The following is a 17,929-nucleotide window of genomic DNA, read 5'->3' as shown; positions in this document are numbered from 1 at the left end:
ACTATAAATTTACATATTAAGGGTGCCTCAAAAAATACACATGGAAGAGGAAAAGATTCAATGTTTTTAAAATAATATATACCATAATTGGAGCTTATTTATAAAATATTTTCATTATTAAAACCAAAACATATGGTTGTTTTTCACGAGAGTTGGCAAGTGTTTTTATTGCTTTATAAAAAAATATTGAATTATGCTCTATAAATCTAATTGGCATATAGATTTTTAATGGTATATATTCTCTTTCATTAACTTAGAGCTGTTTTCCATAAATACCAAATGGTGGTTAAAGCTCAAAACAAGAGCTTACAAGGTTAAATCTAGGTGTTAAAAATTCAGACAAATCAGATTTTGAAATATAATTTTAGAACACGATCTAGGTCTTTTCAGATTTTCAGGGGAGGCTGATTCAAGTGATTTCTAAAGGAATGCTTTATTCTAACTTCCACTTTGAAGTATAAATACTACCAATAGAAAAGCAAAGATTGGGGGATGTTAAGTAGTTTTCAATTCCAGAAGTCGATAAAGGTCAGAGCTCTCTGGCCACAAAAATGGGTTATGTTTACTGTGTTCATTCTTTGTAACACTCAAACGGATATGAAATTTCACTGATAATTTTTGCCAACAATCCAAGATGGAAGAGCCTTATGGAGATAAAGACCAAAACTGTCACAATTGCTTCTTGGAATGTGAAAACAAACCAAAGTTAAAATGGTATTTTGTTGAAGTTAGGAATTCAGTTCCAAATAACTCAGCTTTAAAGGTTCAGTCTATTAAAATAGTTTTTGTCTGTCTGTGCCACTTCCTGCCTTTCATGAGTGGGCTCTGAGCCCCTCCAGAGATCAATGACAGTGCCCACCAGGCCTCTTTGGGAGATGACTGGGGAAGGAGTGCTCATATGCTAGGGAGATAGGGAGTGGATGGGAAGGGAAGCATGATTATTCTTCTTGGAGCTCCGAGTCCCAGCTGCTAGGTCCTAGGAGACCAATAGGTATCACACAGGTTCCAGGGGTAAAATAGGAATGTTGTAATTTGTTGAGTTTATATCATGACTTTTATTGTTGAGAGAAAAAAGTGAGAGAAAGAAATTAAAAGAATAAGTTTTATGCAGACCCAAAGGTGAACTCTTAACTGTTGACTCCAAACCCAAAATACACTGAATAGTAGAGTAGGTAAACAAGCCCATATTTCTTTGTTTTTGTTTTTTTTTCCAAATTTAGTAATTGGTACATATTGATTGCTTATTATGTGCCCAGCTATGTGCAAATGAGACAAAGAGGTATGAGCCATGGTTTCCTGCATGCAAGGAGTTAATGTATTTGGGGACCTTAAGGCACAGAGGAAAATGAGACTGAACGATGGCAGCCTTCTTTGAAGCTGACATTGCCATAGGAACTCACTCAGCTAATGACATCTATGTGTTCTTAGAACACACCCTAAGAACTTAGGGTTCTTAGTGACCCTAAGAACACTGGACCCATTCTATTGATCATTAAGCCTATAGTGCAGACAGTTAAGCATCCAGAAGGCACAGCTAACACATCCTCAACAAAGTCACTGTGACTTTAGTGCTAGGAAAGAGTGGGGAGGCATATAGCATAGTGGTCGAGAACTTTGGCATTGGAGTTAAATTAGAACCAAGTTCAAGTGCTTCACTACTCTCCTAGCTATATACTTTGGGCAAGTGACTTAAACATCCTGAACCATAGTTTTCCCATCTGTAAAATGCAGTATCTAGCTCAGAGAGCTGCTGTAAGGATTAAAAGAGTGTTGCATGAGAATGCCTAGGACATAAATACTAGATTTCCTTGACTTTAAGATGTTATCAGTTGGACACTGCACCATTGGTCAAATAACAGCTTTGGAGACAGAAGAAGAAACATTAGGTTAAATACAAACATTAAAATAAAACCTGCTGGTAGTACATATTTATGTACTTTCTTGTTATACTCTAAGTCTGCAACTTAGCTTTCTGCATATTGAGATAGAGTCTGCTGAATCACTTTCGTAATCGATACTTATGTGTATGTAGCAAGCCAGTGACATGTGGCTTTCCATAGCTGACACTTGTGATCTTGATCTTGTTAGCATCTTTTGGATTGAAAATATAATTTTTGAAGGTTATGGGAAAACCAGGTTTTCATCTGCATTTCTTGTTTGGTTAAATGTGTGGCATTTTCTCCTGAGCTAAAGGAAGTTAAGTAGCTTTTCTTGAAAGGCAGATGCTTGAGAGACAATCCCTTACAATGCATGAATCAGTCACACCAGCCTCTTTTAGTTTTGGTAATTCTAAAATGTAATCTGCTAGATTTGGCAAGTTCTATCGTCTGTAGTCATAGTTCCAAGCACAGGCCAAGCATTATTCTATGTTCTCAGTAACTTTTTCTTTCAATGCTGCATCATAATGTAATCTTTTTGAAGAATTTTCAGGACAATTAAGGATACACCTTTAAAGGAAGTTCAACCGCTTGTGGTGCTACCAATGCAAATAATTTAACTGAGATGATAATCAGATAAACAGACACTTCCTGAGTAAGCCTGATTTCAGATATACCCATGCAATAAAACTACTTGCCTAGAAGCCAGCAGTTTTCTTCTGACATCAGCTGTAAGAATCCCCCCTTCCTCAGAAACATTAAAATGTGCCTCTGAAAAGGAAGGAGATGATCAGGTAGAGAAGGAGAGAGAGGGCCTTTCAGGCAGAGGAGGAGGCATATACAACAGCATGGAGATGAGGATGTTGGGACACTTTGATGTGGGGATAGTTTAGGCTTTTGACAGGAAACCAGGATGGATTGGGAGCTCAGACGCATTTGTTGAGACACTGGCTTGCAGCTCATAGTAATTTGGGACTTAATAGTTCGAGAATCCATGAAAAGTTTCCAAGCAAAATAATGACACACCTGGGCTTAGAAAAGACATTCTTTTGATACTGTGTGGGAGACTGGAGTGAAGGACAGCAGTTATGTGGATATATTGAAGGCCTGGGTAAGAGAGAATGCAAGCCTCAACTAAATCACAGACATTTAGGAGGGAAAATTGATGATTTGATGACCAAATGGATGGAATATTCCACTAATTAGTTAGGTAGTCATCTAGTAGGATCTCTAAAAACAAAATATTTTAGTTTCTGAGTGTGGGACAAAATAAACCAAAATATTTTAAAATTGTAATGATTGGTAGTCAATATCTTTTTTTTCTAAAGTGCATGTTTCCAAGGGTAGAGAATAGAATTTTATCTTTGCATATTTTTCCTTGCAAATAAGCAGTTATGGCCATTGTCAAGGTCATGGTCACAGATGGAGACTCCGAGCCAGAGACCTTCAGATAGCTTGTCCACATAGCCAAGGAGCAAACAGGACAATTGTGACAAATCTCTGTCTTCTTCCCGTCATCTCTTATTAAGTTTGGCAAGGAAGCTTTAGAAAGTAGGACAGGCAACTCAGCATTAGAGAACTGAAAGTAAGGAAGTAGGCCTTAGCTCAGTGAGGGGCAAATCAACACACTTACAGATGTGGAGTTGTAGCATTTAAGATAATGTTAAAGCATTTAGGAGTTAAACCTTCTCTTAATCCTTATTCTAACGGTCAGGTAAGAAGCAAAACTAAGAAATATTAGTATAGTTATCTAAATAAATAACTTGCACTGTCAAAAAAACACCCAGATGAGGATCCCATGGCACACAGATATACCCTTTGGAAGAGCTCACCCTTGCTGTGAGCATGATGGTGGCACCTGTGCTACTCTAATCCAACCACCCAACACAGTGTGCTGAGTGTAGCCACGGAACCTGGAAAGAGGGAAAGGCCTTCGTTGAACTTGCCTTGCAATCTTAACCCCATTTCAATGGTAGAAATGTTTCACCTTCCAACATTCAAACATTCCAACTTCAATTCTCATCAGAGAAGAGAATGTGTTGCTGGATATATGGAGATACATGCAACGTGAGGAATTATCAAACTATAGAATTTGTTCAGGTCTCAATGGTGAATGAAGTTTTATTCAACCAAGGGATGAGAACCAAAGATGGGAAAGAAAAGAACATTAATGCAACTCGTTTGCAAAGATGACACTGGGTTTTATCACTTATCCTAGAACTCTGGATTCCATGTCAGGAACCTTTTTGGTTCCCCTACAGAGACAATGACTTTGGAGTTGATGCTTTTCATATATGTGAGTTTATAAGGTCATGCAGAGTAGCAATAAGAATAAATAAACTTGTAGCATACTGGGATTTTCTCTGAATTTTATAACCTCTGGATGTAGCAAAGCTCTATCTTAGTGTAGTGTTGGGTTGGGAAACATACGTGTACTTTTAAGCAAATACATAAGTATAATGAAGCACTGACATACATATCTTCTGGAATTTATTAATAACATGAAACCATGATGAGTTCTATTTTCATTCCTTACTAAGCCATTTGTTCTTTATTCTATAAATACAAGCCAATGACACAATTGCAATGATAGAGGCCTATAGAAATGGAGGCCTCAAAACCAAGAAATGAAAGATGGTAATACCTGAAGCAGCAATGATGAAATTGTGATTTGCTATTTGAAGTGGAGGCATGGAATGACAGACAAAATAGGTTAAAGAATAAAACAAGAGGCTGTAGGACATCAGAATCTTCACAGAAAACTGAGTTCAGTATGTATAGACATAGCCATACAGTTCTTAAAAGCATCAGATTAGAGAATGTTTATGGAAGTGCTCACAAACCATAAAGCACTATAGAAATATGTGATTATTATATTTTAGAATGAGAAAGAGAAAATACTTTGTAACTAACGTACTCACACACCATTTACAATCTATCTTAGATTGATCCTTCAGGGCTCTAAGGGAGCTTTTCATTCTTCCTATTGTTTTGATGGTTTACGCATTTCTAATTATTACCACTTCTAACATATATCCTTGAGAAAGAGAAAAGCATAAAATTATGGCATGAAGGTGACATTTTAAAGATGGAAAGGGAAAAGGAATTATGAATACAGGAGAGAAAAATAAAATTGGGAACAGAGAACTAAAACTCAAAATAATTTATCATTCAGTGAATTCAATCAACAAATATTTATTGAGTTAAATGCCTGTCAAATGCCAAGAATTGCTAGGGCCTGGGGATCCAGAAATGAAAAGACAAGGAAATTATATGTGTATTGTTGTCCTGAGTTCCTTGAAGAAAAATGATGCTTATTGGAAGCAGACAAAATTGACTATCACTGGCTTAGAGTACATTGACTAATATGTTTTCTAGTAGAGGGGATTCTTTCAGCTTCATGCATGATCTCGAGACAGCCAGAGGTACTGTTTTCACACAAGATGTGATCTGTTGGGTCATTGGTCAAATGGTTCGTCATGTGTCAGCAGCAGCACTTAGAAGTAATTTTATAGGCTTTTTTATCCATCATGTCAAAAAATACACAGTATTGAAAAATACACAACATTATTTATTTTGAAAAATGGACAACCCTATCCTAGTCAATGAACTGAAGGAGTGGCATCAGGAATTTAATGATGGCTTACTGGAAGAAGAGGAGATATGACAGACGTCATTCATTTATGAGAGCCACAGAACAAAGGGGGACTGGAGAGCTGCTGTCACTGGTCTGGGGTTGTGAAACATGCTTAATACAACCAATCTGCATTGATAATAGCTGAGGAATGCCTACCTGTTATTGATCTATAAATTCAGGAAAGAAGATTTTATTCAGCAAAGATGTGAATATAAAATATGCCAAGTTCCTGTATGGGTAGCTGAGTTTTAGAAAAGAAACTATAAGGGGCAAAGGGCCTAGTATCTCTACAAAGTGATACAGAGGGAGAATGTGTCTGCCTAGGAAAGTGTTGGCTTGTTGGCTTACACAGTATTTCCATTCATTACCTTGGTGGATTTACATGTCCTGGAGATGGATCCTCAGTTTTACAAGCTTAAAAATTTGATTTTTATCGGCACACCAAGAGTGAATTCATCTCTCAGGACTGATTTCATGGTAACTGAGCTCATGAGACTGATGTATAAAACCATAACTTACAATTTACTAGTTTTATTAATAGTGAAAATGTACCTGGTCCCTGGAATGAACCTATTCCCAGCCCAGAAGATACACTCAATTTTTCCCTCTAGGCAATCAAATTGTAATCAGAAGGTGACTTGGTGAGTGTTGAATCAAAACGAAGGGAGTTCAAAGAATCAAATGTTCAATTATGTCAGATTAATGTAACTTGATGCATAAGCTTACAATAGAAATGGCCTTGCCCAAGAGTTCTGAAAATCCAAAGTCCTCAGCCCGAAGCTCTCCTGACATGGACAGTGCTGTTTAATTTTTGTCTCTGAGTTATTTCATTTTCTTAGCTTCCACTGTTAACCAAACCATTCTGGTTTATAAACAGCCAGGTGGTAGAGAATTGCAGGAGAATCAGGTACAGTGTTTTAGAGGAAGAGCTTAGTGTGCCCTGGAAAGTATACAAGGAACTATTATTTCATTTGGAGGTGATTTTGTTAGTACTGCCCAGTTCCCCTGAATCACTCTGCACATGTAGGTCACATGGCAGCTGGTACATGGATTAGGAAGTGGTGAACTAGAATTGATATCAAGGCCTCCGTTGCCGTTACTAAAGAACACTGAACTGTGTGCCCCACGTGATCATGCCTTCCATCAGAAAGATACCTATGCTCAAGTTAGCAAACAAAAAATTGAACGCACAAACTGAAATTGAGATGGGAAAAGATTACGGGATAAAGAGAGTCTGTCACCATTAATAAAGGGTCAGGAGTCTCAGTAGAAAAACTGTCTTCCAAAGTGATGTTCTTTGGTTCTTGCCAAGCATCTTTTGAACTTTTTTCTTACCCTGCCCCACCTCTGCATCTGCAGTGCAGAATTCTCAACACGGTGGTAAACATTTGGCCTCCTCCATGCAGCTCACTGTACTGAGAGAAGCTGAGTGATAAAAATGACTCTCTGAAACTGGAACAACAGACAGCGAGGAAGAATGGACGGCAAAGATGCTGCCTTTTCATAAAGCTTTTATGTCAAACCACTAAGCGTTCCAGGAAGAAAGGCTACCTCTTGGAAAGCCTTCCTTCATGCGTGTTCACTCTGAAGCCCTTAAGTAGGTCTTCCAGGCACCACAAAGACGTTAGCCAGCATATTATATCTAATGAATGCTGGCATAGCACAGCTGCATAAGAGGAGTCAGCTCCAGGAATCAGGGAGTGAGCTAAATTAGCCCACATGCTAAGCAGGCCCTACTGTTATAATGTATATGAAGCTTTGGGGTTTGAAATTTCCCTTCCAGAAGCATATTTTATTGCATTATCTCCCCAGCAGACCTCAGCTTTATTCTTTCTTCGGCAGCCTTTCTTCTGAAGCATGAATCCAAGGGGTTGCTGTCCCAAAGAATGACATTGACAGCAGGGCAAAGAGAGCTGATAGAACGGAAGCAGGATGAACTACAGAGTGAATGTGTATAGTCAGGCCATGATTTCCTCCTATTTAGTTGTATATAACTTGATAATGATAGGAAGTGGGAGGAGGAGGAAAATATTCTTATACATTCTTATCCTTCCCTCCTCTTTCTTCTTCTCCTTTTCCGTCTTCTCCTTCTCCTTCTTTCCTCCCCCCTCCCCCATATTGGACAGGCCCTTATGGAAGTGTTACATTCAATTTTAACTCCTTAGTAAAAACAAGATGTGGAAAATTCAAGAGTTTACTTATTGGAAAAATGTCTTCTGAAGTGTATAGAAGGCATCTGCTTCCCAAATCCTCTACTGACATCAAGAGCTGCTATTCTCTAAGAGTGAATTTTGAGTCATGTTCAACTATTTCCTTTAGCTCCTAATTTCAATCAACCCATCTCTAATTCCTACTGAAACTTCATTTCTTTAATTTGACCCTTCCTGTTCACTTTCCCTATCCTGATTATCCTATCTAGAAATGACTATAATGGTAATTAAGCTGGTCAGTGGTAACCACTTCAGGTCTCTAGAGCTCTATATTTACCCCAATCTCAACTTCAACCGTCATTTTTATTATACCACTTTTCTAAGAGAAATACTTAATTTACCAAAGGCAAAAAAGGAGCTAAGTATTTCATCATCTTCAAAATTAATTATTAGGTATTATTTCTAGTCATCTTATTTGGGCCCCAAATAAGATGCACTTCCAGAATAAGGAAATAAGAACATGAAAAATCATGATAACTAGAATGAAAAGGTAACATAAACTATGTTTAGTAGTTCTTGGAAATCATCTTGAAGCAATTCATCCTATTGGGAGACTTGTAAATATATTACTGATAAGATTGGAGTATCGCCCCCCCCCCCCAAATACTCCAATCTAAAACCGAACAAAGATAAAATAAGATGCAATCTTATAGTGTAACACGAGACGACATATGACATATTGGTATCTTGGAAAAGAGGCACTTCATAGACAAGATGGTCAGTGAATTCTGTCCCAGATGCTCTGATTCTATAAGGCTGGTATATATGCTTAGTCTGATACATGCTCATCTAGAGTCTGGGGTAGGGTAATGTGGTTTGGTACTGGGTAGAAATATCTGTCAAAGAACATTCAGTTCCCTTTGCTCTCATTCTGAGTATGCTACATGACTTTATGCTAAATAAACTCATATGAGACTTGTTATGAATTAGGAGCCAATTTATCGATTTTTGGTTGGAGCTACAACCTGGGGAAAAACACCTGCTTCTTGCATGGGGCACTCCTTCTGAGTGAGCAGGTGAACTCAGAGGGGCAGGGGTAGAGTTAGGGAGAAGGTCCAGGTTCACATGAGTTGAGCACTTGCAGACTGATTAACGTTACATTTATGAAACAGAAACTGAAAATGCTGACCTCAAAACAAACTCTTGGACCAGGAAGACCACATACCTTTAAGCCAAGCAATCTCTCTGTACAAAATTCTGAAGGAACTTTATGTTGTTTCTAAACATTTATGCTCATAAAAATCATCTGGGGAGCTTTTTAAAAATGCAGACTGCTGGCCCCACCTCTAGGGGTTGTGAGGCAGACGGTCCACTGTCTTTACTGTGAGAAGCAATGCTTGCTATAAAGGCTTAAATCTAGCTACACGTGTTTGGTACTGTTCTGTCTACAAACCACTCATTCTGAGGACATAGCTTTGCATGTAGCTATGTGTGAACTTACTCCAGCTTAGGGATAGCAGATGTGAGGCAAGTGGACTGCAGCTTTCTCTTCCTGGGTCCCGGGCAGACACACTTAGCTGATTCCAACACTTTTTCCTACTGAGTCTTGGTATGATCTCAGAATCCTTCTCAATACTGGTTCCCAGAAGCTACTACCAGTTGATAGAATTTGGCAAGGAGTCAGACTACATTGCCATCTTTGTTCTAGATCAGTGATCTTCAAGCCTGGCTGCTGTGAGAAGGAACCTCAGGCTCTACCCTTGACACACAGTAGGTGCCTGGCATATTGCCTAGCACAGCGTACGTGTTCGGGGTTTCTCTCTTTCTCGTCACAAGAGTTAGGGAAGACTTTCAAGATCTCCTACTCCTTGGCCTGCACCTGAATAAATACCTTAATAAAACACTGTGAAGTCTTCTAGTGTCCATTTATCTGTGTGGTTCTGGAGGAGAGGGTTCTTTAAGCACCCATTCTGTCTGGGAGGATGATCTCCAGGCCAGAGGAGTACCCTTGTTCTGGGGGACAAGTTCACCTCAGGCTTTAAATCTGTAATAGGGTCTATCAGGTAATATCAGAACTAAAACTTAATGAAGGGACGAGGCTCTGAAGAAACCCCATAGTCCTCAGCTGTAGATTTTTCACCTAGCTTTTCCTTTGAACACTGGGGAAAGTTTTTTTGTGGGTGTATGTTCTCCCTTTTTTTCTTTTTTTAAAATGTATTTATTTTATTTTATTTTATTTTTGGCTACGTTGGGTCTTCGTTGCTGCATGTGGGCTTTCTCTAGTTGCAGCTAGCGGGGGCTACTCTTCGCTGTGGTGTGCGGGCTCCTCATTGCGGTGGCTTCTCTTGTTGCAGAGCACGGGCTCTAGGCGCGTGGGCTTCAGCAGTTGTGGCTCGCGGGCTCTAGAGCACAGGCTCAGTAGTTGTGGTGCACGGGCTTAGTTGCTCCCTGGCATGTGGGATCTTCCCGGACCAGGGCTCGAACTCGTGTCCCCTGCACTGGCAGGCGGATTCTTAACCACTGTGCCACCAGGGAAGCCCTCCTTTTTTTTTTTAATTTAAAAAAAATTTTTTATAAATAAATAAATTTATTTATTTCTGGCTGCGTTGGGTCTTCATTGCTGCGCCTGAGTTTTTTCCAGTTGCGTCGAGCGGGGCCTACTCTTTGTTGCGGTGCGCAGGCTTCTCATTGCAGTGGCTTCTCTTGTTGTGGAGCATGGGCTCTAGGCGCATGGGCTTCGGTAGTTGCAGCACGCAGCCTCAGTAGTTGTGACGCACAGGCTTAGTTGCTCCGTGGCATGTGGGATCTTCCCGGACCAGGGCTTGAACCTGTGTCCCCTGCATTGGCAGGTGGATTCTTAACCATTGTGCCACCAGGGAAGCCCTGTTCTCCCATTTTTGGTTGATAATCATTTAGAACCATTAGTATAGAGGATGACTTTGGGTTTTGAATATAGAGACTTTCTGTGATTGGAAATGTTAGAATTTAACATATTTATTAAAAATAAATAATTAAAATCACAAGCTTATTATTTTAGAAAGGTACAACTCCATGGAGGCCAGTGAAATGAAAGTATCCATATAGGAAGTTGGAACTTGCTAAACAATCCACACACCTCATTTCATATGTTAGAGAACATTTGCAAATGCAGCAGAAGATCTATCATGCCTGATGTATTTAGGGATTCTGATTAATTGTGCGCTATGGTGGAAATACTATAAACGTCATCTATACATGATCTTTGCTCCTCTCCCCAGCATCTTCAGAAGATTAGGCTACTGAGGTGCAGGGTATACCCTTGACCCTTATGCATCTCCTTCCACTCTGTCTACATTTAGTTTGTTTCACTCTATATTTTCACGGTAGGCTTTATCTATGTCTTAACGGATCCCCTGTTTGCATTACTCTGAGATGTCTTGCTGGTCAGTCAAGTGCCTGACACAATGCTGGGACACAAAGGGTAAATTTGGCAAATATTTCATAAATTATTCATTCTTTTTATTTGAGGCTTTCATGGGTTAAGAGCTAGAAAGTGGTCTCATACATCCAAGGTGGAGTGACAGATTTCTTTCATGATGACTCACGATGAAAGGCAACATTCCTTCTATTGATATCAAATACCTTTATATACCTAATGCACATATATGCCCCAACATTATTTTCATTTAGCAAAGTAGAAATAAAATTTCCTCTAAGAAGATCAGAGGATGGATTCTTGGTAGTTTTGTTCTCTGTCTACAAATATTTTGCGTGCACAGTGGCCATAATTCCACTGAGGAATGCGTACTCTTTCCTATCTCAGTTTAGCCTGATTGAATACATTTATTTTGAAAGTTCACATGGCCAATCTTTTCTTAACGAACAAAAACATCAAATAATCCAACAAAATAATTTGTTAGAATTTCATTATTAATTCCTAGTCCTTCTGATAACAGTCTAGTTTGTTCTCAGCTTCACCATGAATTTAAGAAGAACCAAAAATGAGAATGATTGCATAGTTCAGAAAAATTTTGAAATGAAATTTGATTTGTATAATCAATGAATCATGATGTTCTAGGAACACTTAATGACCTCAGGAGTCATCTAATCCAACTCCCTGATTCAGTAAATGTGGAAACTGAAATTCAAATTAAGAAACCTGTTGGATGCTCTACAGCTTGTTGGTGGCATACTCTGAACTACACTGTCTCTTCACCTTCATTCCCTTAACACAACTGGAAATAAATACTTAGAATTTATTTTTTTTCATCATCATTGGTTAAACTTCTCTACGCCTGTAGGAGGCAGAGCTGAAGTTTAAGTGCTTCTCCTAAACTTCATGGATTCAAACTGGGAAATTCTTGATTACTAGAATTTTTTAAACCTCAGTTAAATGATATAACTTATACAAAGCACTACACAGAGCATTTGGCAAATAGTAGATGATCAATAAAGATTTTTTTAAAAATTCCTCTTTTTGTCTAAATTCCAGTTCAGACATTTGACTTTTAATTATTCTTTTCAGTAGTTGTACGTTTAAAGCAATGTTATTGGAACTGTAAATGTATCCTCTCTTCCCCTATCATATCCTTTATAAGACTATTTGTATTAGACAAAAACAGGTAGGAGGTGGAGGATGAGGTCTTGGGCTCACAGGGTATTGAGCAAGATTCTCCGAGACCCTGTGGCACAAGGGTGTTAGTGACTCTTGTAGTTGAGAGACTGGGTTATAATCTGTGTTGAAGCTACATGGGTTTTCAGCAGCAGGTTTTGTACATAACAGGGAGTTTCTGGATCTTGTTAGCTCAGGGCAAAAAGTCATGCTTTGGAGCAGTTACCCCAGCAGGAGGAGAAAAGATGATGGTTGGTAATTACATCAGTTTTGCACTGTCGAGCAGATGTTCTTGCAGATAGATTTTGGCTGGCGTTTACAGAGTATCACTGGTGATTCCCATGATAGTGTCGGGGCTGCTACAAGTGGAAGACACTGCAGGTCTGTAAAACATTGTGAGAAGGAGGAAGAGGGAACCAGACAGCAGTCTGGAAGTTAAAAAGCAACTCTTAGAGAGAGCTGTAGTGAGATTTGTTTGGAGATGGTAGTTTTGCTGGACTGGATAATTAGATCTAATACGTATCTGATAACTTATTTTGCTATTTAACTTTGAGAGTAATTTGGTAGTTGATCAGTGTTTGAAAAAACAGATTATTTCTTCTTAAAGTAAGGGACAATTTAGAAAACAGATGAGGGAGCTGAACTTTGATTAAAACATACAATTAAGCAGCAGGATCAAACACAGGGTGAGTAATGGGAAAAAAAAAAATAACCACAGGAGTTGTTAGCAAGGAATGCTACCCATTTGCCTAGAAATTCTGGCCAATTTCAAATGAGGCACAAATTGGGATGGTCAGCAATGCAGCACTTCTGGATAACAAAGTGCCTTTAAGGAAGAGCCTGTTTTTCCCCTCTTGGCTTAAAAGTCTTTCCAAATTTATCCTGTTCATTTCTTTTATACTGACTTACCTTCTCTCTCGCTATGCTCTGGGATATGTAAGTATACTCCTAGCACCAGATCTTGGAATCTTCTTTTGTTGGTGTCACAAATAACTGTAAAGTTTTGTCCATATACAGTGATGAGAATATTTTTTAGTTTACCGACAGGCAACATTAAGTTAAAAGATAAATTCTAATACATTGTAATTGCATTGGAATCCATACCATTTCATTTTCCCTGGCCACAAAACCACTTTAAACACTGCCACCTGCTGCCATGGGCTCTTCTGGGTAAACGATCCAAAAAATAAAGAAAAGGAGGGAAGGAAGGGAGGGAGGGAGGGAGCAAAGGAGAAATAAAGAGAGAAAGAAAGAAAGAGAGAGAGGAAGGAAGGAGGGAGGGAGAGAGAAAAAGAAAAAAGAAAGAGAAAGAAGGAAGGAAGGAAGGAAGGAAGGAAGAAAGAAAGGAAGGAAGGAAGAAAGAAAGAAAGGAAGAAAAGAAAGATCTATGGTGGCACCAATGGAGGTGGGGAAAGGTGGGTGAATATGGGAGGGCCCAGTAGAGCATTTCATGTGCACTCGTGCCTAATAACACTTGAATGGTTTAATCAATGGATAAATGAAATGATACAAGATTCCAGAAAAGTCATTTCTGAGCACTAAGTTACCTATTACAGCACTGCCAAAAGAATTCTCTTTTGCAGAGGTAGTATACACTTGGGCATGTACCTTTTGGGAAACAGATGCACCACTGTTTTGTGAAGCAAATATTTGGTCTCAGAATTGACTGGTAATATTAGGAGAGCCACCTTGCCCACCTCTGTGGCTCTAAAGAGAGGACCCGTGTTCCTTCCTCACTCTCTTGGTTTACAATCAGCTCAAACTTGGCTTTTGTGAGTTGTTAGTTTCATCTTGTTAATCATTCAGTGATGTTTATTTTTCTTCTTTCACAAAATGTCTATTTCTTCTTCTTGCAAAATGGGACTACAGGAAGTTACTGTAATGTCACCAGACTTTTTTCAATTAGCAAAATATCAGAGGCATATTTTCACATACTAAACATTCCTCTGCAATGATATTTTAGTGGCTATACAGAGTGTGTTCCATTGTATAAACTATAGTTCTTGAGCATTCAAGTTTTTTCAATATTTTGTTATTATAAACTATGCTGTCATGAACAGCTTTTTAGCTAAATCTTTGCCACACCCATGATTATTCCTTAATATAATTTAAAAAAAGTAGAATTACTGGGTCAAAGAGTGAGATGAATTTTAAATGGCAAACTTCGAGCACAATGGCAAGTGATGGGAGAGATGTTTGGGAAATGTCAGGATTTACTGGTATTCCCCCCACCCCCGTCAACAAAATGCCATCTAGCCCAGGGATAATTCTAGGCAAAATAGTAAAGTGAGACTTTTGCTTTTAAGCTCCTTTTTATGTTCTCTTTTCTCTTTTTATAAACTCACTTTCTTTTTCTTTCCCAAAGCACTCAGTGTATTTTAAGTTATAAAGTTATGAAACTTTTTCTAGGAAAGGATCTAATAGATCCATTTATGTTAGGATCTAAATGACTGATATGGCATTAATTCCAATTTCCTTAGGGAATAAACCTCTGTTTTGGTAAGTCAAAGGATGAACATCCAAGTATGGGGTTGGGACATCCACTGGAGAGGTTAACAAAAAAAGCCTTCCAAATGCCCTGACATTATACCTCACAGGCAGACAGACAGTCACTCCTATTCAGGAGGCCACCTCTCATATATGACATCACAGATCTATTTAGAGTTTATCCTTACTATCATCTCCATGTGATGTTGTAGGACCTATACCCATATAGTACAGGGATCTCATTTCATTCTGGTTCTTAGGAGTTTACAAAAGAAATACTCTTGCTAATAATGATAACCCCTGAAACTGAACTTTAAAACCAATACAGGAAGCTCTTGGTATCTAAGGATAATTGTTAATGGAAAATGGGCACTTGAAGTAAATTTACATAAAATGAGGAATCAAATTTCATAATATTTTATCAAATATGGGAAACTCTAGCTTAAAAATAAAACAAAAATTATACAAACGTGTTTTCTCTTAAGTCTGACCACCTTTGGATCATACTTGCAACTATGTGCCAATTCTAAATACAAAGGACCAATCAAGAGTTGATTTTTTTGGTATAATTTTTCTGATGCCACTGTGACAACATGACTCAGCGTCCTTTATGGCATGTTTGACCTTTTCATTATAAATGTGAAGTTGGTTAGTTTACAAAAAATAGTCTAGGGTTTCATCCAACTTCCCAAAGGCCTCATTTTATTCCTGGACACTTACATCATTGTCTTTTTTTTTTTTAAATATATTTATTTATTTATTTTTGGCTGCGCTGGGTCTTCGTTGCTGCGCGCGGGCTTTCTCTAGTTGTGGCGAGCGGGGGCTACTCTTCATTGTGGTGCGCGGGCTACTCATTGCAGTGGCTTCTCTTGTTGCGGAGCACAGGCTCTAGGCGCCCGGGCTTCAGTAGTTGCGGCATGCGGGCTCCATAGTTGTGGCTCACGGGCTTAGTTGCTCCACAGCATGTGGGATCTTCCTGGACCAGGGCTCGAACCCGTGTCCCTTGCATTGGCAGGCAGATTCTTAACCACTGCGCCACCAGGGAAGTCCAACATCATTGTCTTTTGAAATGCCTGCATTGTTGATTCTTAGCTGGTCTAACTTGGCCAAACTGTCATTTGTCAATGGCTTTGCTTCAAGATTTGAGCAGTTCCAGGCTAATGTTGAGAGGGCATGTATTTTTTAAGAAGTCAGTTCATTAGTGAACACATTCATGTTCTGGTGACATTTGCTTTCCTACTCAACCTTATAACTGTAGGGACTCAACGATTTAATACTTTGTTAATGAGCAACACCCTGTTCTCAACTTCTTGCTGGACGTTTGGTGTTAAGATATTTGTGTTAAGGAGCCAAAGGTCATTCATTCCGTTCTACAGATGTGTAAACTGAGGTAAAGATGGCATCAAGCAATGTCTTTAAATTCAGAAAAGCAAATTTGGAGTGATACAGGTTCTCTCTCCATCTTGTACTCACCCACCAACCCAGCTCCATTACTCTACGTGGTGCGCCCTTATTTAGCAGTGATGTTGCTGGCAAATGGGAATTTGACCATTAAGAAAAAGAGCATCTTTACCCTGGCCTATACCATAATACACTGAATGACAGAAAAACAAATGTCACTTATTAGAACATTGAGGTTTACTGTTCAAGTGATTAACTAAAAATCATTTGTATGATTAAATGCTGGAAAATAATTTGCTTTCCCCATGAACCTATAGCTTAGATCTCATTACCCAGAAGTGCTGCACATTAGTTGAAGCAAATTAACACTCAAACACTTTCTGGAGTGGCTGCTAATCACAGGCTGTTAATTACTGTCATTACATTAGGCTGCAGCAGAGACTACCGGAAGAATCATTCTCATGATCTTGGTATTTGAAAGTGATCTTCACCAATAAAAACACACGTCAGACATACAGAAATTGCAAATTGCTAAAACTGCTGACGGGGTTGAAAATTCCGCTGACTGTAAGTACCCATCTAGTGATGGATGCATTCTTGACACAGTTTCAGTGTTTGGACTTAGGAAATAATGAGTATCAATGTCCTAGCAAGGGAATATGCAAAGATGAAGGAGCCCTTTTGTATCCTTAATTAAGGAAAGTAGTAGCAGAACTCGTTCACAGATAAGTGACTGTACATAATAATCATGTATTTATGTAAGGGACTGCTATGCTATATAACTGTAGTGGCAATTAGATTTTCACAAAGTCGTTTTAATAAAAGACATACTTACACAATAAATAAACAAAACCGCTCATTTTCATGGCAGGCTTTCTAATTATCCACTGGCTTAAAATAAAATGTTCAGCAGTGCGAAGTTAAACATAGACTCTAGCTGCCTTCCACAATGTGCCCCAAATCTTTTTCACCCCACAGTCTCAGTGGCCCCAGGAACTCTGCTAAACAGTGAAAGAGTGTGCATTTCGCTTGCTCTGAATAAAGGAGGAATCATTTGAGAAGTTAAAGGTCAAGGCTTCTGGTATCTACTGACCTGACTTTACTGCCCAGAAAGCTTGCTGCCCACCTTGTGACTGCCAATAATTGGGATCACCCCAGTGCCAGTATGGTGAGAACTGAGGAGACCATGTTGGCTTTGCAGGCAATCCAATTCACCAGCCACACTATGTGAGGGAAGCCCAAGCCATGACCTTTTGAGGACGCATTTGTAGGTCTCCTGATTCTGGCTTCTCATTCTTTCATTAATTCATTCAACAAGTATGTTTTAAATACCTTCCTTGTGGAAAACATTGTACTGGGTGCCACAGGAATGCAAAGATGAATTAGATATGGATCTTGACTTCAAAGAATTTATAGCTTAGTATGGGGCAATCATCATATCAACCTAAGCCTCTGGCCTCAGGGGGACAAAGGAGGAGATTTTGGATGGATCTGCATAAGTCCCTCTTTGATTCTGTAACTGTGGAACATCTCAAAAGAGTGTGTTTACATTAGTGCCAAAAGAATCCCTGTCCCTAAGTTCACAGGTAGAACACCATCTCCTAAGGATTAATGAAGACACATTCACAGCTATACCCTTCCTTCCTTCCTCCATTTCTTTCTTCTGTATTTATTCAGTGTTTGTTATGTGCCAGCTTCTGGGGATTTGAAAATGAACATGATGCATATCATCCTGCATAGAACTTGCAGTCTAGTGAGGAATACAGATACGTAGACGGGTACTCCC

This window comes from Balaenoptera borealis (assembly GCF_965194805.1).
Source record: "Balaenoptera borealis genome assembly, chromosome: 6".
Classification (NCBI taxonomy): domain Eukaryota; kingdom Metazoa; phylum Chordata; class Mammalia; order Artiodactyla; family Balaenopteridae; genus Balaenoptera; species Balaenoptera borealis.
Note: the sequence above shows the minus strand (reverse complement) of the source record.